Source organism: Symphalangus syndactylus, chromosome 12 (assembly GCF_028878055.3).
Source record: "Symphalangus syndactylus isolate Jambi chromosome 12, NHGRI_mSymSyn1-v2.1_pri, whole genome shotgun sequence".
NCBI lineage: Eukaryota > Metazoa > Chordata > Mammalia > Primates > Hylobatidae > Symphalangus > Symphalangus syndactylus.
In genome coordinates this window covers 47,918,158-47,945,650 of record NC_072441.2, presented here as the reverse complement: position 1 = coordinate 47,945,650, position 27,493 = coordinate 47,918,158, and the positions used below count along the sequence as shown (strand labels likewise).

Sequence of the window (27,493 nt, the reverse complement as noted above, 5' to 3'; positions counted from 1 at the left end):
TGGATTGGGCTAGGGGTGGGCCCAAGGGAAGGCGGGAGATGCTTCTTTCTGATTGGCCCTCCTTTGGCGGGTTCAGACAGTGCCCGGTCAAGGAGGGGAGAAGAACCCGGAACCGGCCCCATCTTAAGGTACGGCGCCATTTTAAGGTACCCCACGTTACCTAACAAAATCGGTGAACATCAAGCCCAGACCTAGGATAGGGAACAGAAGAAGAACATCAAACTTGCTAGCTCAGAGCGTCAAAAGTAGAGGAGAAACAGAAAGAAGGGTCCAGAAAGGCAGTTCAGAACTAAGACCATGAACGGTCAATTTGTACAGGAGCTCCCCTCTCCAGGGTGAGTCACGCACATCTCATGGCCATGCAGGGCAATCCCCTCTGTCAAACAGACACCTGGTAGTCCTTCAAGTATTCATTGTGTGACAGGCTTTTGCTACTCCCTTTATTAGCCATTCTATAATCTTTCAGATCATCTCATAGAATAACTGGTCATTAGTAGGTGGAACCCAGCTGACACTTTTGGGTGATAGAGTGAGAGGTGCTTAAAAATATATATCAGAACACAGAGCAGACTTTCCTTGCTCAGGAAAAATCACTTTAGTGGACTCTCTTAATTATGTAAACATAATTTGATATAGGATGGGAGTTACATCGAATTACAACACTGCACAGCCAATAACTTAAAACCAAATATGGGACATCCCTGTGTTTAAAACTCACCTGGTCACTCTTAACCACTTATATGTAGAGTTCCTTACAACATTTCCACTTCATTTCACTGCCCTGAGCTCCTCTTTCTCACTTCCCTTCTGGCTTTCAGCTTTCAATTCTTTTTTTTTTTTTTTTTTAACTTTTATTTTAGGTTCAGGGGTACGAGTGCAGGTTTGTTATATAGAGAAACTTATGACATGGGGGGGTTGTTGTACAGATTATTTTGTCACCTAGGTACTAAGCCTAGTACCCAATAATAACTTTTTTTTTTTTTTTTTGAGACGGAGTCTCGCTCTGTCACCAGGCTGGAGTGTGGTGACATGATCTTGGCTCACTGCAACTTCTGCCTCCCAGGTTTAAGCAATTCTCCTTCCTCAGACTCCCAAGTAGCTGGGATTACAGGCATGCGCCACCACGCCCAGCTAATTTTTGTATTTTTAGTAGAGACGGGGTTTCACCATGTTGGCCAGGATGGTCTCAATCTCCTGACCTTGTGATCTGCCCGCCTCAGCCTCCCAAAGTGCTGGGATTACAGGCGTGAGCCACTGCACCCGGCCTTAATAATTTTTTTTATCTTCTCCCTCCTCCCACCGTCCACCCTCAGGTAGGCCCAGTGTCTGCTGTTCCCTTCTTTGTGTCAGAGTTCTCATCATTTAGCTCCTACTTAGAAGTGACAACATGTAGGATTGGTTTTCTGCTCCTGCATTAGTTTGCTGAGGATGATGGTTTGCAGCTGCATGTTTCTGAAGAGGACATAATCTCATTCTTTTTTATTCAGACTTCAATTCTTATTTTTTTATTTTTAGAGACAAGGTCTCCCTCTGTCACCCAGGCTAGAGTAGAGTAGCACGATCTTTGCTCACTGCAACCTCTTCCTCCTGGGTTCAAGCGATTCTCATGCCTCAGACTCCAGAGTAACTGGGATTATAGGCATGCACCAACATATATGGCTAATTTTTGTATTTTTAGTGGAAATGAGGTTTCACCATGTTGGCCAGCTGGTCTCAAACTCCTCCTGGTCTCAAGTGATCTGCCCACCCTGGCCTCCCAAAGTGCTGGGATTACAGGCATGTAATAGCTTTCAATTCTTGATACTTTTCTTATACAAATTAAGTTAGCTTTGGAGATTTCATCTTTCGTATCCAAGGTCTTTTGCTAAACAAAGGATAGTCCTTTCTATGAACAATTCTATTTCCATCTTTAAAATTAATGGTTTTAGGCCTATTACATAAATTTTCTGCACTACTTGTATAGCATTTTAGAATCTTAATGCTAAAAGTAAAATTAGTGCAAGAGAGGTATTAATTGATAACTGAGTCTATTTGTGTTTTTGCCAAAGAATGAATAGATGTGTGTCCTCTAAGATCCTTCTCATAACTGTCTATCACTTCATGTATGATTTCAGCTCAATATAATTCAACAGTATTTATGGAGTCCCATTTAGTTCTAGAAACTATACTAAGTCACTCTGGGAGATTGCAAAGAAATGAAATTAGCTTCTGCTCCTAAGAAAAGGATATCATTGGCCGGGCGCAGTGGCTCACGCCTGTAATCCCAGCACTTTGGGAGGCCGAGGCAGGCTGATCACGAGGTCAGGAGATCGAGACCATCCTGGCTAACACGGTGAAACCCCATCTCTACTAAAAATACAAAAAATTAGCCGGGCAAGGTGGTGGGCACCTGTAGTCCCAGCTACGCGGGAGGCTGAGGCAGGAGAATGGCGGGAACCCCGGGGGGCGGAGCCTGCAGTGAGCCGAGATCGCACTGCTGCACTCCAGCCTGGGCGACAGAGCGAGACTCCATCTCCAAAAAGAAAAAAAAAAAAGAAAAAAAAAGAAAAGAAAAGGATATCATTTACCCAGAGAAAAGGCAGGACAAAATGCAGATGACAGTGGGGATGGAGAGCGATAATCAGATAGTTTTAAACATGTTTCAGTAGCACTCAATAAATATTTTTGAGTGGATGAATAAATGAATGAAAAGGCAATGGTGTGAGAATTTCAAAAGGCAATTGGAAATTCCAGCCTCAGAAGGATAGTCAAGGAATGACCTGCAGAGATATGATAAATAATGGCCAGATGCACTGGCTTTTGCCTGTAATTCTAACACTTTGGAAGGCAAAGGCAGGAGGGTCAGTTGAGGCCAGGAGTTCAGGACCAGCCTGGGCAACATAGTGAGACCCTGTCTCCACAGAAAAATAAATAAACTAGCCAGTCATGGTGGCATGTGTTTGTAGTTCCAGCTACTTGGGATGCTGAGGGGAGAATCATTTGAACCCAGGAGGTCGAGGCTGCAGTGAACCTTGGTCAGGCCACTGCACTCTAGCCTGGGCAACAGAGCGAGACTCTGTCTCAAAAACGACAACAATAACAACGAAATGATAAATCATGGGCTTGAAGGTTTACATGAGGTTGTTCAGAACAGTGTGAGAAACTGAACAAGCCAAGTCTAGAATCCCTGGAGATACTTACAGGAACAGCCTGAGCAAAGAAAAAGAAGACTATAAAGAAACCATCAGAAAAGAGAAAACAATATGTCAATAGAGGTAACACAGAACCACAATAAACTAGAATAGAATAAGATGGAGAAAAACTTTGTTCTTTGGTGGCCATCAAACCAGCTGCTTCAGCAGAGGAAGGAGGAGTAAAAATCAGAGAGAGGGGAATTTCATTTATGCAGGGAAGGAAAGAAGTGGGTGGTGGTGGCTCTGCACATTGGAGGAAGAAATGCACAGAGCCAGAGAAGACTTGAGCAGGGCTGGAGGCTGGCAGGAGGGAGTTACGGCAGCTGGGAGAGAGGAATGGGCTTACTGACCCAGCACCAACCTGCTGGAGGTCAACCGTCAACTGCTGAATCCGTAACAGTCGGGTTCTCTGTTGCCAAAGAGGTTTTAGCCTTGGAAAGAAATGGGGCACTGTGTTCTCAGAAACAGCAGAGGGGGCTAAGAAGAAAGAGTGTGTTTTGAGGGGAGAACAGGGAAACCGAGAGTGAAACTGTCCTTCCCACCATCTCTTAGAGTGAGAGAGCCAGGTAGGGCTGTTGTCCTTAGAGAGTGTAAAAGTTTTGAAAAGGCAGCAGAAAGTCAAAAGAGATGACCCCAAGGAAGTGAGGAAGGCGAGTGTTCTCATCTTTGGACTGACTACAATTCATTCACAGCAATAGCTAATACTGGAGTTCTTATTTTTTCTAGGTGCTTGAACACAGAACATCTCACTTAACTCTTAGCACAGTCCTTAAGGTAAGTTTATTAAAATTCCAATTTTGAGATGGAGAGACCAAAGCACAGAGAGGTCGGGGTGGGGGTGGGGGAGAGATTATACCACTATGGAGCTAGGCTTCAAACCAGGTTGTCTCACTCCAAAGCCCATGCTCAGATCTCTCTCCTACTATAGGCTACCTCATCTTTCCCATCACTTCTTACCAATATTATGCTCTCTCAGCCCTGTTCCTGATTCCTCAGCCCTATTTCCCACTCCTGGCTATGGGCCTTCTCAGAGGCTCTTCTTGTATCAGAAATATCCTGCCTGCCCAGCAAACCATTCATTCCAAAACCTCTTCAAGGATTTCTTCATAGGTACTATTTCCATGATGACTTATTTGCTTAAATGAATCTGAGATTGAGATGCTCTTGCTCACGCATACAATTCATTGCAATTGTACAACGCACGTGTGACAGATGCCACTAGCTTTCCGGTCATTGGATGCCTACGCTAATGGATACTTCTGCATCTACGCCGATGTCAGCACATCCAGGGGGAGAGGACTGTTTAATCTGCTCCAATTCTTCCTTATCAGTCTGTATTCTATGATGTTAGTTAACAAATGCCATTTGCAGAATATCATGATGTTGCTAATAGGTGTCCATTTATTCATCTTCTCTATAAACTGTAGTATAGTGGCCAAAATTCAAAAGCCTAAAAACTTCTATAAGGATTTTATTCAGGAGGTCACTTTTCCTAAAACTTGATTGTGTTGTCTGCTGAACTCATATATTTCTAGGTATTTGGTAATTCCACCTTGGTTGCTTTATCTATACTTTAAATATTTCAATTGCTCCCGAGTTGCAAGGCTAGCATTTTTCTGCTTCTTCGGTAGTCCATTTTTTTTTTTTTTTTTTGAAAGGTACTAGATTTACTTGGCTCTGATTTCCCCAGGTATCTTTGTGATTCCTAGGAACCATCCAAACGCAGCATGAAGGTAGTATTAATCTCTGCAGCTTATTCTTCCCACTCAGGAGTTATCTTTTCTTGAGTTAATTTATTGGAAGAGAATTCCTCATTGTTCTTAATTTATCACTCTCTGATACTGTTTCCATTTCTGGTACATTTATTGGCCTCATGAAGGCAAGACCAAAAAATTAAAGTAAAATAAATTAAAATAAACCCGAGTTTAATGTTTCAAGTTCCCGGATGCTCCTCCTTACCCACAATCCCTTTAAGATATTTAAAGAATCTTGTATCGTTGAGGTATCTTCTAAGGCTGCCTTCCATCACTGTCTACTTTACATTTCTTTTTTCAGTTCACTTTTAAAGCCTCTTAGTATTGTTTCAAATGCCCCCACCCTTTTCTTCTTTTTAAGTGTGCTGGTTTTATAAACCAGGAACCTTCTGTTTTCCCATGGTGACATTTAATCATTATCTTCTGTGTGATGCTTCTTCATTTATTAGTCTGAGCAGTTAATTCATTTGCTGGACACAGGATTTATAAGAATCTTTAATTTGCCTTATTATCCACTTTGTTTGCTCAGTCAGCCCTTTGTAATAGTATCATGTTTTTCTACTCCTACTTAGCATCTTCATTCCACTTCATTCTATGAAATCAATTCTCCCCCTTCTTTTGAATGACTTAGCTGCTGTGGTCTATCTTTTTTGCCTTTCTCTCATGATTTTAGCATCTTGGTTGATTAAAGAAGAGCTTCCTCTTAGCTTTCTGCCTATTGACTTTTAGGTATGAAGTAAAAGACAATTTAATTTTGGGCTCATGGCATATCTTCTCTTGTGCCCATAATCATGTGTGACAAACTCATTGGCTTAAAATAAGCAAATTCTTATTTTCATAAAACAATCATACTTTTTTCTATCATTTCCTACTAGTTATAGGACATTTCATCCCCTTAGGTCATCTCGATAGTCATCAAAATTATTTTTAAACACTTTTACATGTTTTCCTTTAAAATAGTTCATTTTCATGAGCACTTTCTTCTTGGTCTTAAAACATCTGCATTTGCTGATACTTGTGTTTTACATGTTCCTTCTTATGTTTCTGATGGAAATATTTTGCTAATCCATAGAAGCTTAAACTTCTGTCTTTTTTTGGGGGGGTAACTTTTTCTAAACTAATGTTGCAGTCATTCTTATCTAGAATTCATCATATTTGTGGCGCAGTCTCAAATAACTTCATGGATAAAGATAGCTGCCTTGGAGTTAGACACTCCGAGGCATGAAGGGGTTAAATTATGAGCGCAGTGATGGCGACCTAACAAGAAGGCGGTAATGGAACCCAGAGAGGCCAGCATTCTTAAGTCACTTCTCCCATCCCTCTCGCCCCGCCCCCGCCAGTTCATCTCTTTTGTTGCTGGCTAGTTTCCTCTGATTGTAATTCATTCTGTATTCCTTCCTGCCCCTCTGTCTTGGCTAATTGTTCTTTCCCACACTACCGGGTTTTAATTTCCTCAAGTTATCGCCTTATCACCGGAGTTTACACTTCCTCAGCTCTTTTGGGCCTGTCTCCCGCTCACCACTGACTTTTGGTGACACTTGCCCGACCGCTCAATTTCCACTGTACCTTAGTTTGCCGATCGCTGAAGTGGGACTGTTATTTCTCCCACCTCTCCCAAGGCAGCTGCATCAGTGTCCAGTCATTTTAGGACAGTTTTGCCAGTTAAGAACTATGTCTGAGCTCTGTGGTGATTTTCATGGACATTCCAATGAGTTCCACTAGCAAAGCTGGAAGCTCCAACGATGTGCCATCATTCTCTTCCCTAGATCACTACATTCCCCCAAACAGCCTTTTGGTTCTGTTTACCCTTATTTTTAACTTTGAAAGGAAATCTAGCAATAAAAATTCTATTTTGCTCTGAGTGGTGCATTCACTGACAAGCAATTTTCTCCATGCTTTAAAAGTTGAAGTGACATTTTGAGCAAACTCACTATCTCAGAAAATGTCTTCACGACATGGTGCTGACCTAGGAATCCCATCAAATGCACAGACTCATCAATTTTCTTTACATTAGGTTCAGAGGAGAATCTTAATTTTCTAAAACTACAATCCATGCCTTCTAAAAATCTCTTGTCATTATCGCATTGTGAGGGGAGGGAATTCGATATTAAGTACAGACCACTTTGCATTAATTCCAGGGTGTCAAGAGTTAAAGGGAACACACAAACCCAGTGTTGCTATTTTGTTTTATTTTGCTCTTACGGGATGGATCCTTCCTTTTCCTCTTAGTGCCTGGGGCTGGGGAATGAAGTGTCCTCTGCCTGAGGAGGTGGAGTGGAGGCCTTCGTTTTAAGACCCGGGTTCTGATTACACCTGACAGGGCTGAAACTTGATGCCCGCAGAGCTCACTGGTATCTTATCTTCTTCCACCAGCCAGGATTACAGCAGGAATGTAACAGAAGTTGTCACTGATTCAGTTTGTATATGCTTAGTATGTAAACAAAAAAGCAAAAACAAAAACAAAGTTCTTTTTTGTCCTCCTTGAAATTAGCTCAAGAGAGAGTTCTTTCCATCTTTTAAAAAATATTGGTCAACATGAAGAGGTTTGTTCTCAAGGCTAAATCTTAATTCTCCTGCAGAGAGTCTCCTAGTTCAAGAATAATCACATTTAATAAAAAGTCTACCTCAGAAAAAGATTCACAGAACCTGAGCCATGGCAGTGATTTTGTGGTATTTGGATTCGTGTCTATAAAAATATTTGTATACCAGATGGTGGATTGTTCGACGCATTCATCCCAAACCAAAAGATTTTTTTTTTTAAACTCACACACACCAAACACTGTGGAGGTTGGGGGGGATCATTAATTTTTTTCCCAGTCATGCTGCATGAGTAATGGTAAAAGCAACAGCTAAAACAATAAGATTACTGTGTTGAATTCTTAATGCATTGTCAGGTATAAAGACTTCAAGTAGTGCTGAAAATATTTTCTCCCTCTGAACAACACATACCTTACGTACAACTCACTTTGACAGTTTACCAAGTGTACATATTTTCTAAAACAAAATCATCCTGCTGATGGAGGAAGCTATATGGGGTGACCTACTCAAGACTGGATTGGGAAGCATCCAAATTAAACATGAAGCCAACAGCCTAGGGCCCCAGTGATTCATCCAACATAACTTTTTCTCTGCAGGTTGATTTCATTTTTAACAGTCAATTCTCAACTAACTACTCTAATGGGTGGGGAGATATACATGATAAAACCAAAACAGGATAACAGAAAACTAACTGTGCAGTGTCTAATGTTGGTAAGGGGGTTGTTATCTATGTCCCACACCATGGCCACTCCATGGATCTTGGCTGTTCATTTATTCTCTTGTTATAGCAAACGTGGACTATTTCCTGAAGGAAATCTGGCCCCTACCCATGGGTACACTGTAGTCTGCCTCTTTGAGGACGTAGGTCTATACAAGTACATGGCCTGGTTAGGAACCTTCACTTTCACAAGTGGATGCCAAGTTCTTAGGTATACATCTGCATCTAATCAGAAGTATAGAGTTTCAGCTGTTGGGTACCTGCCAGACAATTTATCCTTGACTTCTCTGCTGCTTAATTCTTATGGAAGCTTGACTGGAGAAAACAACATTTAGGGAGAGATGCAGGCCATCCATCTTTCTTTCTTTTCTTTCTTTCTTTCTTTCTTTCTTTCTTTCTTTCTTTCTTTCTTTCTTTTTGTTTCTTTTCCTTCCTTCCTTCCCTTTCCTTTCCTTTTTCTTTTCTTTCTTTTTTTTTTTTTTCCAAGATGGAGTCTCACTCTGTCTCCCAGGCTCGAGTGCAGTGGTGGCGATCACAGCTCACTGCAGCCTTGACCTCTTGGGCTCAAGCAATCCTCCTGCCTCAGCCTCCTGAGTAGTTGGGACCACAGGCATGAGCCAGCATGCCCAGCTAATTTTTACATTTTTTGTAGAGAAAGGGTCTCCCTATGTTGCCCAGGCTGGTTTTAAATTCCTGAGTTCAAGCAAGCCTCCCACCGTGGCCTCCTGAAGTGCTGGCATTACAAATGGAAGCCATCACACTTGGCCTTCTTTTAGATATTTTAGATATTTTAAACTTTATCTGTGGATCAAGTCAGATAATTAAAAAACTTCATTTCTGAACTGCATCATGTCATTCCCTCAGAGAACTGAATTTTAAAGGACCTCACTTTGTCATTAGGCCCTAGGTTAAAGGCTCCTTGAGTGATACCATAAGAAACAGCTGTTGGAAACTCATCTGCTTTAAGTGTCATTCGTGACATCAGTGTCCCTTTTGAGGACATATGGGAGAAACGTCTTTCAGGTCTCCTGAAACCGTGGTATGTATGTTATAAAACACTGTGAATCCTATAACTGGTCTGTTTTCTTCATTGCTCAGAACCAAATTTGTGATCCCCCTCCAGAAACTACTTGAGTCTTTACAGTTGGAATTTCCGTGTCGTGAGTGGTTTTATTTCTTGTTTCACTTTACTGCCTTGCTTGTATTTTTCTCTTTGTTCTAATTAATTTCTTTTGTTTCAATCATATTGCATGATTTTTATGTTACCTAAAATGCATGTCAAATGAGGTGGCGATTTGAAATCATTAAATCATCCTTATGGCGTTTCCTGAGCAAATAGCAATAAAAATATACCTTTGGAGTGTAAGGGAGGAAAAATTTCTCACCCATTGCTGGGTTCATGGCTGAGGCATCAATAACAAAAGACAGATTAACAAAAGAAAAGCATATAAATTTATTTAATATGTAAGTTTTATATGGCATAGCTTCGGAAATGAAAATCCAAAGAGACAGAGAAACCTGTGGGTTTTTATGCTAAGTCTGATGAATAAGTGGATGATTGTGGAGATGATTAGACAAAAGCTGTATGATCTAATGCTAATAAACTAGGGGGAACTTAGCAAGGCTTGTTTGTTCAGATTCTTCTCTATGTCTCTGTGTCTTCAAAGATAGGGGCGTTCCTTCCCCCTGGCTACAGGGTGGGCACCTCTGGAAAGAAGGTTTTGTGACCTGCTTCTAAGAGAAAGGCAAGGGGAAGGTGAGCGTAACCTTCCTGCCTCTGGGGTTTTCTGAAGTGCCAAGGTGCCATATTTTGGGGTAGTGTGTCCTGAACCCTACAAGGGTTTATACTCCCAAAAGTATAAATAATTTGGGGAAAACTTTAGGATGTTTTAATTATCCCAGATAATTGGGAATTTGATATACAGTGACACCTTAGTGAACGAACTCTCAGGACAAATCTAGTTTTAATTAATTTGACTGAGTTGCAGAATAAATTGAAGGACATGCTGATCTCAGACAGGAAGGCACCGTCACTGGTGGGAAATGTTCCTTGAACAGGGCTCATCTGGGCCAAGGACTGAAACCAAGGCCTGCTTCATTGGAAAAAGTGAAGGAAGGAGGGAATTCATTCCCCGTAACACAAATTAATGCTTCACTCCCCCTTTCAAAAATCTTGTCTATAGTATTATTATGCTTAAATTTAAGTAAGCCATAACATAATCCTTCTATCCATCCCTGATAATGGAGCTTATTTATGAAGATAAAGTCTACCAAATACCTTCAACAATGTGCCCAGCACTGGGGATAAATCAATGAGTCAGAATCCCTGTCCTCAACACCCGCTTTGAGCCCTTTTCTTTGTTCATTCATTCAAACAGTATTTATTAAGTATCTGAAGGGAGGGCTATGACTGTGGCAGGGCATCTAAGTTATAATGGATGAGGGGCAGCAAAAAAAAAGCCCACCTGAGGAGGTAGCATTTAGATTGAGGTCGGAAGGATGAGGAGTTGGTCAAGAGACAGGGAAGGAAAATACAGTCCTGAGGATGAAACAATGTGTGTGAAGCCTGGAGGTGGGGAGGAGACTGCAGGGGCGGCTGGAGATCCGTGTGGGAGGACCACAGGGTGAGAGGGTGCTGGGTGAGGTCATAATATGGAAGGCATTTCCTCTTCTCCCAAATGGTCTCATGGCCACACCTTTTACCTCCTCCAAGCCTTTGCTCCACCCACCTTCTCAACGAGGCCTCCTCTGTCCCTCCCGTCTCAATTGCAACACCCCCTTGCTCCAATTAGTTTCCATTGCATCTATCACCTTCTAACACAGAAATAATACGTTATTTATTCATTATCTTTCTTGTTTGTCTCCCCCACCTCAGTCCTACCTCCCTCTAAGCTTTGGTGAGGCAGAAAGTTTTGTCTGCTTTGTTTACTGACATATCCCCAACATCTAGAACAGGGCCTGGCATTCCGGCCCTGGTCATCAGGGCCAGGTCTTCAATCAATAGCCGTTGAATGGAATTGAATTGAAAGTTGATGAATGTTTTAAGCAAGCATGTGGCCTTATCTTATTTAAATGTTTTGAAGGTAACTCGAGATTCTGAGCAAAAACAATGCTGTAAATCCAAAAGACACTTTTCTGAATTGCTCTGTATCAACTCTGGAATCTAAAACCAAGGCTTGGCTAGCCAGATGTTAAGCTTCTTCCTAACCTTTCTTTCCAAGTTACCCGAGTAGAGAGAGGGAAAGGTACAACATGGTTATTGTGGAGGCTTTAGGCACAGGGATGAGAGCCCCAGAAAGAATGCCGACCACCCTATGCAGTCAAGTCAAGCCAGAAGCATGGACTGTGTGCGTGCCTACCAACAAAGCCCAAAATAACTAGGATCAATTAAATGGCAGGTACAGAAGTGTGTTTGTGTCTTGATTCTCCTCCTTGTTGGGGCTTGCTACTGCCCTGAGGAAAAAACTGTTTACTTTTCATATCAGGTTTAGACAATTTTTATTTTTAGGCTTCACTAAAAAGTAAAGCAATTTGTACTGAATAATTCATTTTAAAGAAGTCTGTTGAGAGAAATTGCCTCAGGATGGGGCACTCAGATCCCATTAAGAGGGGATTTATTGGTTAGCACAGGCTTAGAAAAGGTTGATTCATTCATTCGACAAATATTTATTGAACATTTTCTGTGTGCAAAGCCTTGCTGGAAAGTTAAGCATGCAGTCCTTTTACAGATTCCTTATAAAGCTTACCTTCCAGTTGGGGAAATAACATATGTGCACAATAAGTTAAATAGAGAGGCAACAATGCAAAGTGTGCCCCAAAGCAGCCTGTGATTAAATGCGAAACAGGTGGTGGAGATCGCTACCTCAGACAGTCATACAATTTTTTTAAAAAATGATTTTTTTCCTAAAGCTAAGTGAATTACATTTAAAGAACCAACAGTTATTCTGATATTATGCCTTTCATGCTTTTTGATTAGTAAATGTCTTTTTTAAAATAAGATATTGTGATGGTGGTAGTTGTTTTTTAAGTTCTTATTTGACAGAATAAAAAATTGATAATCAGATGTTGTACTTTATTATTTTCTTTTTGTTTTTTGAGATGGAGTTTTGCTCTTGTTGCCCAGGCTGGAGTGCAATGGCGCAATCTCAGCTCACTGCAACCTCCGCCTCCCAGGTTCAAGTGATTCTCCTGCCTCAGCCTCCGGAGTAGCTGGGATTACAGGCATGTGCCACCACACCCAGCTAATTGTGTATTTTTAATAGAGACGAGGTTTCTCCATGTTGGTCAGGCTGGTCTCGAACTCCCAACCTCAGGTGATTTACCCGCCTCGGCCTCCCGGTACTTTATTATTGTTTTTAAAAGTCTTACTAGTCCATTTCAACCCCTCTCAAGCTAGAAACTGCTGCTATTGAGGCAAACAGGATTGCAGCCAGGAGGGGCTCGTGGACTGGCATAGTAAACTGGCTGGGTTTTTCATGGTCAGAATGGAGGCAGATAGACATCCTAGATTAAGTAAGTTACAGCAATTTTGTGGAGTTGAATTCAATCAGATTTTACGTGTAGCAAAGCCACAGATGTGACAATGGGGACGGCGGGTGGGAGTCAGTGAAGAGCACCCCCTGCAAAGGGCATGCACAGATGACTCTTGAGAAATCAGGTTGAAAGTTGGGGAAGATTGTGGAAAGCCTTGAATATCCAAGTAAGGACATAGACTTTGGAGATATGGGCAGAATTTTATTTAATTTTTTCAATTTTTTCCTTCAATTCTGAAATATGTCCTGATGGTCAGCATTTTTATGAACAGTTTTAAAGCAGACCAGTGATATGAAAAAATAGTATTTTTTTATTTTTTATTTTTATTTTTTGAAACAGAGTCTAGCTTTGTTGCCCAGGCTGGAGTACAAATGGCATGATCTTGGCTCACTGCAACCTCCGCCTCCCAGGCTCAAGCCATTCTCCTGTCTCAGCCTCCCAAGTAGCTGGGATTACAGGCACCTGCCACCACGCCCGGCTAATTTTTGTATTTTTAGTAGAGATGGGGTTTCACCGTGTTGATCACGCTGGTCTCGAACTCCTGACCTCAGATAATCCACCCGCCTTGGCCTCCCAAAGTACTGGGATTAGAGACGTGAGCCACCACGCCCAGCCGAAAGAATAGTATTTTTAAAAGATTAAACTCAATGTAAACTATGGACTCTGGAGATAATGATGTATCAATGTAGGTTCATTGACTGAAACAAATGTACTGATGTGGGATGCTGATAATCGGAGAGGCTGTGTATATGTCTGGGGACAGGAGACACACAGGAACTCTTTTTACTTTTTGCTCAATATTGCTGTGAATCTAAAACTGCTCAAAAAATAAAACCTATTGTAAAAAGGATTAATCTGGCAGCTGAGTGCAAAATGGATAGGGGGTGGGCAGATCGAGAATATAAAGTCACAAGATACAAAATTAGGTACAAGCATCTGTCCTGGAGCTTGAGATTTATTAGCTACATGACAAATCCACTTTTAGCAGGGAGCGACTCTAAAGGCAGGGAACCCCGCCAGGAAGCAATTGTAATGTCCCAGACCCAAAATAAGCAGGGCCTCGAACAAACTGTCAGCAAAGAAAATGGAAAACAGAGAATGAGTATGGCATGAATAGGAAGGAAAACCCATGGTACTTGGTGATTAATGAGGTCTGAGGGAAGCGAAGGGTGGGCAGAGTGACCCTGGGGTTTGACCAGCTGGGTGATAACTGCACTGCAGTCAGAAATAGGGAAATCAAGACAGAAAATTCTGGGCAGTGGGGGAGAGGGACACGAAACTGGGGAGGGGTTGACTTTGGGTGAATGGCAGCACCTCTCTGAGGAGGTGGGAGTCAGTAAGCAGCATTTCCTAAGTGCCAGGCACAGCGCGTATCCCCAGCATCTGTATGGAAGCCATACAGGGGTGGGAATGACTTTTTAAAGTGAAGAACCTGAATCTAAAGAAAGCAGCATCCTCAATAGGAGGATATTTTCAGTCCTATGACATTTTCAGTTCTGTTCTCCTATTGGCTCCAAGAAATCTTAGAGGAATAGAAAGCTGTATTATTTGCTCCAAGAGTCAGAATAAAGACAGGAAGCGGTGGTTGCTGGTCACCTTTTCCAGGAGTGGCCCAGAGGATGTTTACAGGAAAGATTCCTTTCTGCCCTTTGACTTGTAGGACTGTCAGACTAGAAATAGGGACTCTAATGTAGAAGTTGAGCAGATTCAGAGAATAGGTGAAACCGGAGAGGAACTCCCCAAGAGACAAAGCACCCTTGTACATCCTTCAAAAAGAAAGAGAAAGAAACTGTGGAGGGGGCGAGAAGAATCTTCCTTAACATAGGATGACATCTCTGTTCCTTTCTCCTCTTTGGCCTTGCCCTTTTCTTTTTCCCCTTTCCCAAACTTCCTTCTATCTTACCAAACAAAAATATGAAGTGAGGATACGGACAGGAAAAAACCTGTAAAATAAGTGTTTTCCCCAAATCACAGGTTATTTTTAAAGACCAGCCAATCATGCAATTGTTGCTATTACAGTTACATCAGGTGAAATTATAGTATTTACCAAGACCACCTCTAATTTTTTTTCTTTTTTCTAAGACAGGATCTTGCTCCATCACCCAGGCTGGAATACAGTGGTGCAATTATAGCTCACTGCAGCCTCAAATCCTGCACTCAAGAGATCCTCCCACCTCAGCCTCTCAAGTAGCTGGGACTACAGGGATGCACCACCACGCCTGGCTAATTTTTAACTCTTTCATAGGAACGAGGTCTTGCTGTGTTGCCCAGGCTGGTCTCGAACTCCAGGGGTCAAGAGATCCTCCCATCTCGGCCTTCCAAAGTGTTGGGATTACAGGCATGCACCACCACACCTGGCTACATGCCTAATTTAACATGAGCTAGAGTTAGGTTTGGCCATCCCTAGTGTTCAGTGGGGTTGTAGAGTTAGCCTCAAATGCCAGAGTGAAAGTCCTTGCCCATCACTCCCTCATGGGGTAACCATGGTGGAGCTGCCCAATTTCCTCATCTCAGAAGTGAAGATAATAGCATCAACCTCATAAGGTTGTTGTGAGAATTGCATGAGGAAACCATGGAAAGGAATTCATAGAATACTTAGAAAGGCAGTAAGTACAGGGACAGATTTGGGTTTCAAAGGACTTGAAGACTATACAACTTTGGAAGCCCTCTTTAATAAAAAGAAGATAAATCTTACCTTTGCAAGTTTTATATGAATATGTGACTATGTGAACACATTGCTCAGGTCCTCCCCTCGCCCGCACACAAGGTCTAGAAAAGGCTTATTAAAGCGAGACGTCCTGAAGCTTAAGCGTCACCAGCTTCAAGTTCAACCCACCTCTGAATAAGTGCTTCAAATAAATATTAGCCCTTGCTGTTATTTATTTATTTAAAAAATGTTTATGGAGCACTTACTATGTGCCAGGCTGTGAGCTTGCAGCTAGAAGTTGGGAGTGTTGCACATCTGGAAATCCTATGCCCTAGCTAAGGGAAGGTCACCAAATATCAAAGCAAACCAAACTCCTTATCTAAAGAATGTGGTTTGATTTGACAAAACATCCCAAAGCTAATAAATGGCTGCAAAGCACTTTGCAGACCTCTTTAACAGCAACATTGCACCAATGGAATAGATGAGCTATTTGTGGTTATTTTATTTGTCCATTTAAAAAAAGTGATAAAATAGATCTACCATAAAATGTGCTATCAACCATTTTTAAGTGTACAGTTCAGTGTTATTAAGTACATTCATATTGTTGTGCAACCATCATTACATTCATCTCCAGAACTCTTTCTTTTATTTTTTGAGACAGGGTCTCGCTTTGTCACCTGGGCTGAGAGTGCCGTGGCAAGATCATAGCTCACTGTGTCCTCAAACTCCAGGGCTCAAGCAATCCTCCCACTTTAGCCTCCCTAATAGCAGGGACTACAGGCATGTATCAGCACACCTGGCTAATTTTCATATTTTTTTTTTTGTAGAGATGAGGTCTTGCCATGTTGCCCAGGGTGGTCTTAAACTCCTGGGCTAAAACAACCTGCCCACCTCGGCCTGCCAAAGTGCTGGGATTATAGGCCTGAGTCACCGTGCCTGGCCAGAACTCTCTTTATCTGACAAAGCTGAAATTCTGTTCCTGTTAAACAATAACTTCCATTCCTCCCTCCCCCAAGCTTGCAGCAAACCACCATTCTACTTTCTGGCTCTGTGATTTTGACTACTTAGAGTAGACAAACACTCTAAGTATAGTATTTATATCTTAGATCTGTAAGTATCCTCTCATAGAGTACCTCATAAAAGTGGAATCATACAGAATTTATCTTTTGGTGATTAGCTTATTTGACTTAGTATAATGTCCCAGAATTCATTTTTGTTGAAGCAAATGTCAGAATTTCCTTCCTTTTTAAGACTGAATCACATAGTTCATTGTATGTATATACCACACTTGGCTTATCCATTCATCCATCCATGAACATTTGGGTTGCTTTCACATTCTAGCTATTGTGAGTAATGCTGTTGTGAACATGGGTGTTCAGTAGATGTTATTTTTATGTTGCTTTAGAACATCTGTGTCTTTATGATCACTGATTAGAATGTACTTGGACTATCGCTTTCCTCTGCTCACATATAAATTAAATAAAGCAGTCAAATACTGACAAACCAGTCATCAAACTTAAGTTTGGAGAAGTCAAGTGGGTCAGGGGAGCTTTGAACTAAGACTCAGAAGATTTGGGTTCTGGTCCCAGCAATGCAGTCAGTGTTGGCTAACTATGTAATATGGTGGCAAATGATTTCATCTGGCTGGGCCTCAGTTTCCTCACCTGTCCTGTGAGTGATTTGGACTAGGGTTTCCTTTCTAGGATGATCAGCTCAACTTGGCCTCCCAAATCAAAGAAAATCCTGTGTCCTTGGAAACCCCTCAATCCAGGGGATGCTTGGTCACCCTACCTTTCAGCAAATTCTCAAATCTGACACCAGATTTCAAAGAAATGTGCTACATTAAATGAAATCAGGCTATTTATCTCTTCCCCACCCCCCAGGAAACATCAGAAGGGAATTCAGCAGCCTAGTCAGACTAGGACAAAATTCCAAATGTGTAATTTTTAACAGGCTTTTTGGGAAAGTGCTGATTTTAGATCCTGTTAAGAAGTCATCCCCCACAAATATTCTGGTTAGGGAGGTTTGTATGTTAACGATTAGACAAGAGCTGTTAAAATTTCAGCTGAGCAACTTAAAATATTTCTTACTTTTAATAACTAGTTTGACTTCTCATGGAACTAACTGTAAAACAGGTAGGATTTTTTTTCCCCCTCAAAGTGCACACTTCTATGTCACAGAGGGAAAACAACAATAAACCAACTAAATAAAACTAAGGTTGACTCTGTCTGATCTGCAACTGAAAGGAAAGGTCAGCCTGGAATATGTTGAAACTCCCCTAGTCTTATACAGGAATGTGGTGATATGCCTGCCTGAAACCCCAAATAAGCCCCCTTTCCTGGCAAGATGATCCAGCCAGATTCCAGCAGCAAACAGGCAGGGCTGGTGTGAATGAAGCCAATGAAGATTCAGGGGGCTGGGTGCGGTGGCTCATGCCTGTAATCCCAGAGAGCCAATGTGGGAGGATCAATTGAGCCCAGGATTTCAAGATCAACCTGGCAACATAGTGAGACCTTATCTCTACAAAAAATTAAAAATTAACTGCGTGTGGTGACATGCGCCTGTAGTCCCAGCTACTTAGGAGGCTGAGGTGAGAAGATGGCTTGAGCCCAGGTCAACGCTGCAGTGAGCCATGATTGTACCACTAGACCCCAGCCTGGACAACAGAGCAAGAACCTGTCAAAAAAAAAAAAAAAATAAGATTCAGGAACTGTTAATTTCTAGATATGAAAAAGTGGCCTGATTTATTTGGACAAAAGAAGCAGTTCAGCTCAATTATTTTGGTTGCATATTTGTACATTATTTGAGACTATAAGCCTAGATCTATGGGCAGTTACAGTGCATTACTGATTTGATTGGATCTTGACAGAGGGCCTAAAAACAATCACAGGCCTACAAGGACAACTTTCTCCTTACAGACACAGACATGAAACGACAATTCCCTATACCAATTATTGTTATTATTATTTGAGACAGGGTCTTGCTCTGTTGCCTAGGTTGGAGTGGAGTGATGTGATCTCAGTTCACTGCAAACTCCACCTCCTGGGTTCAAGAGATTCTCGTGCCTCAGCCTCCCAAGTAGCTGGGATTACAGGCATCTGCCACCACACCTGGCTAATTTTTGTATTTTTAGTACAGACAGAGTTTTGCCATGTTGGCCAGGCTGGTCTTGAACTCCTAACCTCAAGGGATCTGCCCACCTTGGCCTCCCAAAGTGCTGGGATTACAGGTGTAAGCCACCATGCCCAGCCCTATATCGATTATTATCTTCTATAGACAATGGTTTAGTGACCCCTTTTTATGGTTTATCATAACAAAATATTTATAGATCAGATTATATTTTATAAAACCTATCCACACATATATCACCCAAACCTCATACATTAAGATAATGCATGTAAGGTGAGATATTATTCTCCTTGTTTTATAAATGCAGAAGTAGAAGCCTAGAGAAGTTAAGAGTCTTGTCCCCAGACACAAAATGGGTAAGTAGCTCAAGCCTAGGTCTTCTGAATAAAAATCAGGAGACTTCACCAACATGCAAAGCAAAATGCATTGTGCTTTTTAAATATTACTCCTAGCATTTTTGCAATCTTTCTCATGCTATCATCTTAGATAATGATTAACAGGCATTTAGAGAGAGCGTTAAAGTAAAAAGCTATTTGGCAACACACAGGTTTAAAGGGCTAGCAAGAGAAAGAGGAGCCAGCAAAGGGGTCTGTCTGAGTGGTGGTCAGGGAATAGGTGGAGGATTTGGCCAACTCAGTGCTGCCTCTTAAGCAGAGGGAAAGGAGAGAGAAAACTTCATCTGTAAGTGTCATAAATGAGAAAGACCTGTGGGTTCTTTGTTCAGGGAGCTACTGATGACTTCAGGGAGCACAATCCCCCAGAATCATGGAGTCTTGGGTTCAGTTAACCCCAATACTTATTCATGTCACTGATGCCCGCCCAGATGGTCACTGCTTGCCTAATGCAATGACTCTGAGAGGCAGCTTTCTGAAGCAGCCTTGTGCTTTTGAACAACTTTAACTCCCTGGAAGTTCATTCTTAAACCAAGTGGCTGCTATGTTTTAAATGATACTGTTGTAAGTGTTAGGGATCAGAGTAGTAAACAAAGTGTTCAAACTTACTGCCTTCAAAAAGTTACCTTCCAGTGGGGAGATTTATTTTATTTTATTTTATTATACTTTAAGTTCTAGGGTACATGTGCACAACGTGCAGGTTTATTACATATGTATACATGTACCATGTTGGTTTGCTGCACCCATTAACTAGTCATTTACATTAGGTATTTCTCGTAATGCTATCCCTCCCCAAGCTCCCCACCCCCCAACAGGCCCTGGGGTGTGATGTTCCCCACCCTGTTGTCCAAGTGTTCTCATTGTTCAAGTCCCACCTATGAGTGAGAACATGTAGTGTTTGGTTTTCTGTTCTTGTGGTAGTTTGCTAAGAATGATGGTTTCCAGCTTCATCCATGTCCCTGCAAAGGACATGAACTCATCATTTTTTATGGCTGCATAGTATTCCATGGTGTATATGTGCCACAGTTTCTTAATCCAGTCTATCATTGATAGACATTTGGGTTGGTTCCAAGTCTTTGCTATTGTGAATAGTGCTGCAATAAACATAAGTGTGCATGTGTCTTTATAGCAGCATGATTTATAATTCTTTGGGTATATACCCAGTAATGGGATGGCTGGGTCAAATGGTATTTCTAGTTCTAGATGCTTGAGGAACCACCACACTGTCTTCCACAATGGTCGAACTAATTTACACTCCCACCAACAGTGTAAAAGTGTTCCTATTCCTCCACATCCTCTCCAGCATCTGTTGTTTCCTGACTTTTTAATGATCACCATTCTAACTGGCGTGAGATGGGGGGGAGATACACTTTAAATAATAATAAGGGTAATATCAAATAGGAACAAGTATTTTGAAGAAAAACAAAGCGGGGTGATTGTGGGGAGAAAGAGGGTCTTGTTTCTTAGTCAGGGAAGTTTTCTCTGAGATGATGCCATTATGGAAGATGCCCTAATGAGAGGAAGAAGCAAGCCATGTGGATGGATAACTAGGGGGAAGAGCATCTCGGGTAGAGAGTACAAAGGCCCTGGGGCGAGGAGCAGCAGGAGGGGGAGAAAGGGAAGGAGATTTTCCAGAGCAACTAGAAAAGTGAAGTTCTCATTTACTGAGATGGGAAAGTCTATAGGTTTAGGGGCAAAGATCAGAAGTTCAAGTTTTGACACATGGGTTCACACACTCATTAGACATCCAGGAGGATGTGTTGAGAAGGTGATTGAGGTCTGTCTGGGGTTCAGGGAAGGGGCCCATACTGGAATTTTAATGTTTATGACTTAGCACATAGCTGGTACATAAAGCCACAGACCAAATGAGATATGGCCGAAGAAAGGATGGGGTCTGAGGCTGGAGCCCTAGGCACTCTCCCATTCAGAATTCAGGAAGCTGCAGCACCCAGCAAAGGAGATTGAGAAGGGGTAGTCATTGAGGTTGAAGTACCTACAGGGAAGGATGACTCAGAAACTAATGAAGCAAACTTTAAAGAAGAAGGCGGGGCCAGGCAGGACCAGGGTGTGGTGGCTTACACCTGTAATCCCAGCACTTTGGGAGGCTGAGATGGATGGATCACTTAAGGCCAGGAGTTCGAGAGCAGCCTGGCCAACATGGTGAAACCCTGTCTGTACTAAAAATACAAACAATAACTGGATGTGCTGGCGCACGCCTGTAATCATAGGTACTTGAGAGGCTGAGGCAGGATAATCGCTTAAACCTGGGAGGCAGAGGTTGCAGTGAGCCAAGATCACACCACTGCACTCCAGCCTGGGCAACAGAGTGAGACTCTGTCTTAAAAAAAAAAAAGAAGGAGGAAGGACATCTCTGTTCCTTCTTCTTAAGTTTGTTGTGAACCTAAAACCACTCAAAAAAACAAATAAAAATGAAGAAGAAGGAGGAAGGCAGGATCAGATTTGTACAATGCTAATAGGTCAAGTAAAATGAGAACTAAGAGCTGGTCACTGGACTTGGCAATGTGGAGTTCATTGGTTATCCTGACAATGGAGTTAGGGGGATGTGGAAGGATGGGAAGGAAAGCCTGACTGGCGTATAGTCAAGAGAAAATGAAGGAAGAGTTGGTGAAGACAGCAAATATAACAACTTTTTCAAGGAATTTTGTCACAATGAGAATCAGAAAAACGAAGTGGCAACTGGAAGAGGATATGTGAGAGAAAGGTGTTGTTCGTTTGTTAAGGGTGGGAGCTATCACCCTATATTTGTATGTTTATCTGAATAATCCAGTAGAAAGAGAGAAACTGATGCAGAAGAGGGGATGATGGTAAGAGCAAGGTCATTGCATGGGGGAAGAAGAGACACAGGGCCCAGGTGAGGGCTGGCCTTGGAGATGAACATAGTTACAGAAGGAGCCTTGCATTGTAATGGGAGGGCAGACAGCATATGGGGATACAGATGTGGACATTTAGTGGACTTAGTGGTACATATGTGGAAGCTCTCTTATTATGCTCTTATTTTTTCAGGGAAATAAGAAGCAAACCAAGAGTTAAAAGCAAGAGGGCTTGAGAAGAGAGAAGAATCAGTGAAATAATCTCTTGAATGGAAGAGTGAGTTGACTGAGGAAATCAGCTGGAATTGCCAGGCAGCACGAAGGGTTTGAGATCACTTAAAATTTGATGTTATTGTTGGGTCTTTAAGATTAAGCACCAAACTCCAGACCGCACTTTGCTCTTAACCCTCAAACATGATCTTCTTTAAGACATAATAACATCATTATTTTATTTGATCTGACAAGCATTTGTGTTGCACCTATCCAAGCCTCTGGTGCAGAGGTGCAGTCGAGGGCATGTTCTTTCCAGGGACAGACTGGTTGGTGGGTAGAGACAAGAGAGAGAGAGGGAGAGAAGAACAGATTGATTCCATTGGGAGTTTTGCCTTCATCCTCCATGAACAGAGGGAAATCAATGCTCATCGAAGGCAGCAAGCTCCCTTTAGAAGGAAAGACATTAATAACTGGGAAATGTGGCTTAGATTTGACCTTTCACTTACTGAACACCAGAATTAGACAGGCTTACCCATCCAGACCCAAGCTTCAGTGAACCCTCCCAGACCTCTCCAAGGTAGGCTTCTCTGAAACTAACAGCATGGAGGAAATAGGTCAGGAAATGAGTGGCTCCTTGTAGGCGCTTGTTGCCAAGAGGAGAGAGGCAAGGAAGGTGTCCCAATCTGGCGCAGGCTCAGTTCTCCTTCCAAAGCCACTAATCAAGTATGTTATTCCATCTGGCAAGAGTGCAGTAGAGAAGGGCAAGTGGGAGAGTAAAAGGAAGCCAAGAGTGTGACACTAGTTCATGTCCCCACATGGAAGAAAACAGCAGGCATGGGGAAGAAAGATTCCCTTTCATGAATTGAAAGTGAGGTCTTGGACCCTAGGTGGCTGCCTTGTCCCATGCCTGGGCCTTTGACTCCCCCTTTCCTGCCCCCCTTTATCACTGAAGCAAGCACCAAATAGGTGAGAGAGTGAGAAATTTGAGAGTATAAACACAACATTGATTACCATGTTGGCCTTTGAAATCTGAGCTAACCAACGAAGAAAGTGAGATAGCAAAAAGGAAGTAGGATTAATCAATTGGAGGCTCAACTGAGGTCAAAGAGCGGTTGACTCAGAGGTTTTAAAGGGATTGTGCTGGAAAGATCACAGCCTTTCACGTATTTGGAAATTACTATGGTGGTCCTCTTGAGTCTTTTTGCTTGGATTAAACATACTCAGTTCCTCTAGTGGTCCTCATAGGGAAATGTTTCCAGTATATTTATAAAGAGCATGTTTGCTTTCTATTGAGCACGCTCCAGCATGTGCCTTTGAAAGGGTGGCACCTGGACACTACTACATGGCTTCATCCAGCTGGGGGTAGGCATGGAGTGCCCATTTTCCCAGGCCATAGATGCCTTTCTTCACCTGGGACAGGAAGCTGAGGATCTCCTTCCTCTTCACTGTTTCCCCACCCTGTGAACTCAGCTTGAGCTCTTTGTCTACTACAACCCCTGTGTCTGTTTTGCCCAGGTATTGCTGCCAGGTGAGGACTCCACCACCCCATACTCGGGCAGTTGTGGCAGTTTTCTGGGGACCTCATGTGTACCGATATTAAATAGCAAGGATTGGAGGAGTGATTTATCTGTGGGTCATTTGAACTCTTACTAAAATTCTTAATGACATTTTTATTCATTTCTTAATCATTTAGTGTTAGTCTCAGAAGTTTTTGGTGGTAAAGGGAATGTATGTTTACTCATATCTATTTATTCAGCAACCACAAATGTTTACTGAGAGCCTTCTAAAATATCAGTACTGGGCTACAGACATGGCCCCTGTGTTCATGAAGTGTGCAGCATAAGACCCAAAGAACATCCCTTTGTTTTGTATTTTTGAATAAGGGAGATCGCCATTTACCTAGAGACCTGAACTTATCTGTAGGAGTTTCTTCTCCCGCCCTCTGGTTGTAACAGAGGAATTGACTCTCATGTCTTCGAAAGATAGGCTCTTTATTTCTACCTTGGGACCTATGGCCTCTCATTCACTCTTTCTCTCCTGCATCATCCATCCCTCCCTCTCATCTAGGTGATTCTCTTTAGCGTATACATCTGCTCATATTTCTCACCTTCAAAACCCCCTATCCTTGTCCCACATTCTCCTCTCCAGCTACTGATCTATTCCTTTATACTTGTTCACAACAAAAAAATCATCTGTGCATAATGTGTCTGTGGCTAGAAAAAGCGGGGACATGTTTGGTAACAGCTGTGAGTGTTACAGCAGAGGGCTGATAAGCGAGAAGGAACACTTTCCAGAGTGCAAGGCACTGACATCAAAGCACTCTGCAAACATTTTGATAGGAGGCAGCTGTGTTATAGCAAAGAGGGCCCTGACCTCCCCTCTCAGAGGACCTCTGCTGAGTCCTGGTTCCACCATCCTCTCACTGTTGTGATCCTCATCAAGTTACTTAATTTCTTTTGAGCCTCAGTTTCCTCATCTATCAAATGGAAATAGTTGTGGCTCTCTCATAAGTTTGTTGTGACTATGAAATAGGGATGCTTGAAAGTATGAAACAAATGTTAGGAAGTATTGTACAGCAATAGTTTCCTTTAAAAGAAAATGGCTAATCCCAGTTGGTCTGGGTGTCCCCGCAACAAGAGCCTGAGCCAATGGCTCCCCTGTTGTACACTTGGGAGTGTGATCCCAGGGAGCAGGAGAGAGGAGGAGGAGGAGGGGAAGGAGGCAGTCCAGTGCAAATTCGGATCACTAAGTTGCTCAAGGCTGCAGGCAGCCTTGACCCACACAACCTCCTGAGGAAACTTATGAAATGTGTCTCAGAACTGTCCATCCTGGGAACTGAAAGGGGCAGCATTTACCCAAAGGTTCCCATTCCCATCTATCAGGGGTGGTCCATGAGCACTGACTCCCCTCTCTTCAGGGTTACACACACATAAATGCCAAGTGGACACCACAGAGCCTCAGGGGAGGAAGTGAAAGGTAGAAGGTGCAGGAGGAGACAAGGCCATGTCAGGTTGTACCTTTGAAACTGGCTCAAAATGGGATCCTGGTGCAGTGGCTGGACTAAGAGGTGAGATCAGGAGGATTTGAAATGGTGCACAAGATACAACCCCATCCAACAGAAAGAAAAACCAAAAAGTGATGACGTGACTTGGCTTGGGTATTTTTAGCAGGGATTATATGCCATCTCTGTAGAAAAAGAGGGTAGGCCTTACACATTAGTTTTTAACCTATTTTTCTAGACACTGTGTGTTTCTATAGAATTAAGGAATGGAATCTCAAATGCCCCACCTGGCTTTTTGCATCAAATTGTAATCAGAGACTGCATGACCTAATTGGAAGAGACCCAGACCAAGATCTTGGGGAAACTACTCAATGTCTCTGAAGCAGGGGATGGGGAAGGTGGGTAAATTGGGAACCTTACTACTACCATCTTTCCTGCCTACTTTCTAGTGTTTTGGGGGCTTTTGTGGGGAAGGGGAGAGGAGGTTCATAAAATAACCTATGAAAAATTTTTTTATAAATGAGGAAGGATTATTATCATTTGGGTATTATTAAGTATTGATGATTAAAGTCTATTTCTCCCCAGGACTGTAGCACAATCAAAGTAATTTGAGTTCAGTCAAGTGAAATCAATAAGCCTAGAGCACATACTTTGTGCCAGGCCCTGTGCAATCCATTGAAGATAAAAAGATGCATAAAGAGGAGGGACAGAGAGTAATGTTAATTCTTGGGTACTAGGCATGACTGCTATTACAGGAAGAAAAAGAAGGAGCATCAGTGCTTTGCTAGGCAGAACTGTACAGAAACAAAGTCTTGCTTTTTCTTGGGTTATGTCTTGCTTTATAAGGCCTTTCCCATTAAGAAAATTATAACTACCCTCTTATATGTCCATTTAGTACTTTTGAAATTTTGTTTTATATTTAATGTATAGCTTTTAAAATCTATTTAACTTTTCAAAATTGATAAGTAGTAGACATATAACTGTATTTTTTTCAAATGGATAGCCAACTTTTCAACACCATTTGTTAAATATCCTATCCTTTCTCATCATTTTGAAATGCTACCTTTATCTTATTTTACCCTTACATGTGGTCTCTGGTCTGTGCCATGGATGTATTGTCTATTCCAGCAGGAATTTAACATTATTTAATTATGGTAGATCTATAATTTGTTTGATAACTGATAGGTCAAATTACTCCCATTTTTCTCATTTTTCTCATTTTATTGATTATTCTTATGTATTTACTTTTCTGGACGGTGTTTATAATTGCTTTATATTCCATTATAAAATCCCATTGGAGTTTTGGTTATGATTTGCCCATATTTTCTAGAGGAAATATTATTCAAAGTCACATATTTAGAATAAGATAAAAAGGAAGTGATGTTTGAAGAGAATGACAATACGAAACAGTTGTGAAGAATGGAAGAGCTAGTCCATCAGATTGTCCTGTAGATAAGGAGGCAACCAAGTATTTATAGTGGCATCAATCTGCAGTTTAGGTGATTTTCATCAATGTTCAGCCACTCAGGAGCAGGCGTAAAGAATGATTTGGCTGGTCTTACACTGGGATTGGGTTTTGCAAGACAAGCATAGCAGTAGGAGAAAAGGGCAAAAAAAATGAAGATACTTTTATTTCTTTGTCTTCCTTTCAGTAAAGACAGAATAGAAGTAATTGTGTTTGTCTTTCACCAAATAATAATATATATGAATAAATGAAGAGAGGTGTAATTTTTTTGTTTTGTTGTTGCTTTAAACATCTTTATATAAGATGTTTCTTGTGGACAAGAAAGCTAAATTACAACTGAACTTCTTATTGTATAAATAATTTATCTTGTGTATATATATATTTTTTACCGTGTTACACTTGAGATACTTTCTTTTGACAGGAGGGCACTTTTGGTGTAAACCCCTATTTTTTGAGTGTGGATATTTTCCCCTAACATTTTCTTTCTTTGGAACTAAGCATTCTCAAATGTGTTCCCAGGGGAATCTGGAAATGTTGGTGCATATCCATTTGGCAGTTTGGAGATTTGTTAGAGTGTGGGAAAATTCAGAGGTTATTTTCAGGTTATGACATCTGAATATTTCTTTGCAGGTCCAAAGCACAGTTTATTTTTAATACTGTAAAGATACCACAGTCCTGATCCTCATTTTAAGAAGAAAATGCTGCCATCTTTAAAGAAATATAGCTTCACATAAAATCCTGAGTTACAAAAGTGAAGACCTAAAATTCAGATGAAACATAATAGTCTACTAATGTTTCAAATTGCCTATTGGTTTATTATGTTTTCCCTTACTTAGGCAAGTAAAGTTAAGAACTATTGAAGTTCACGGCCATGAGGGCACATCCATGGATATCACAAAGCAGCCCTTTTACATTTTCTGTCTCTGTGAATCCAGCCTTCAGCAGGGTGATTGACAGCTTCAACCTGGGGAAAGAACGCAGTCTTTCCTCTGGGACTTCCCAGACCCAAGACCCTGCCCATCCCCATCACAGCTCTCTAAGCCCGACTGCCTGTGAGGCGGAGAAAGACTCAAAAAAACTGTGCCAATCCCAATGATAC

The 27,493-nt window shown here is 41.8% G+C and overlaps 1 long non-coding RNA gene across 1 annotated transcript; it reads left to right on the top strand.

Annotated features, from left to right (window-relative positions):
- LOC134734121 (uncharacterized) lies at positions 1–27,493 on the top strand. Its single transcript, XR_010117483.1, has 3 exons — positions 1–335; positions 3,900–3,947; positions 27,025–27,493. It is a non-coding gene; the product is annotated as an uncharacterized lncRNA (long non-coding RNA).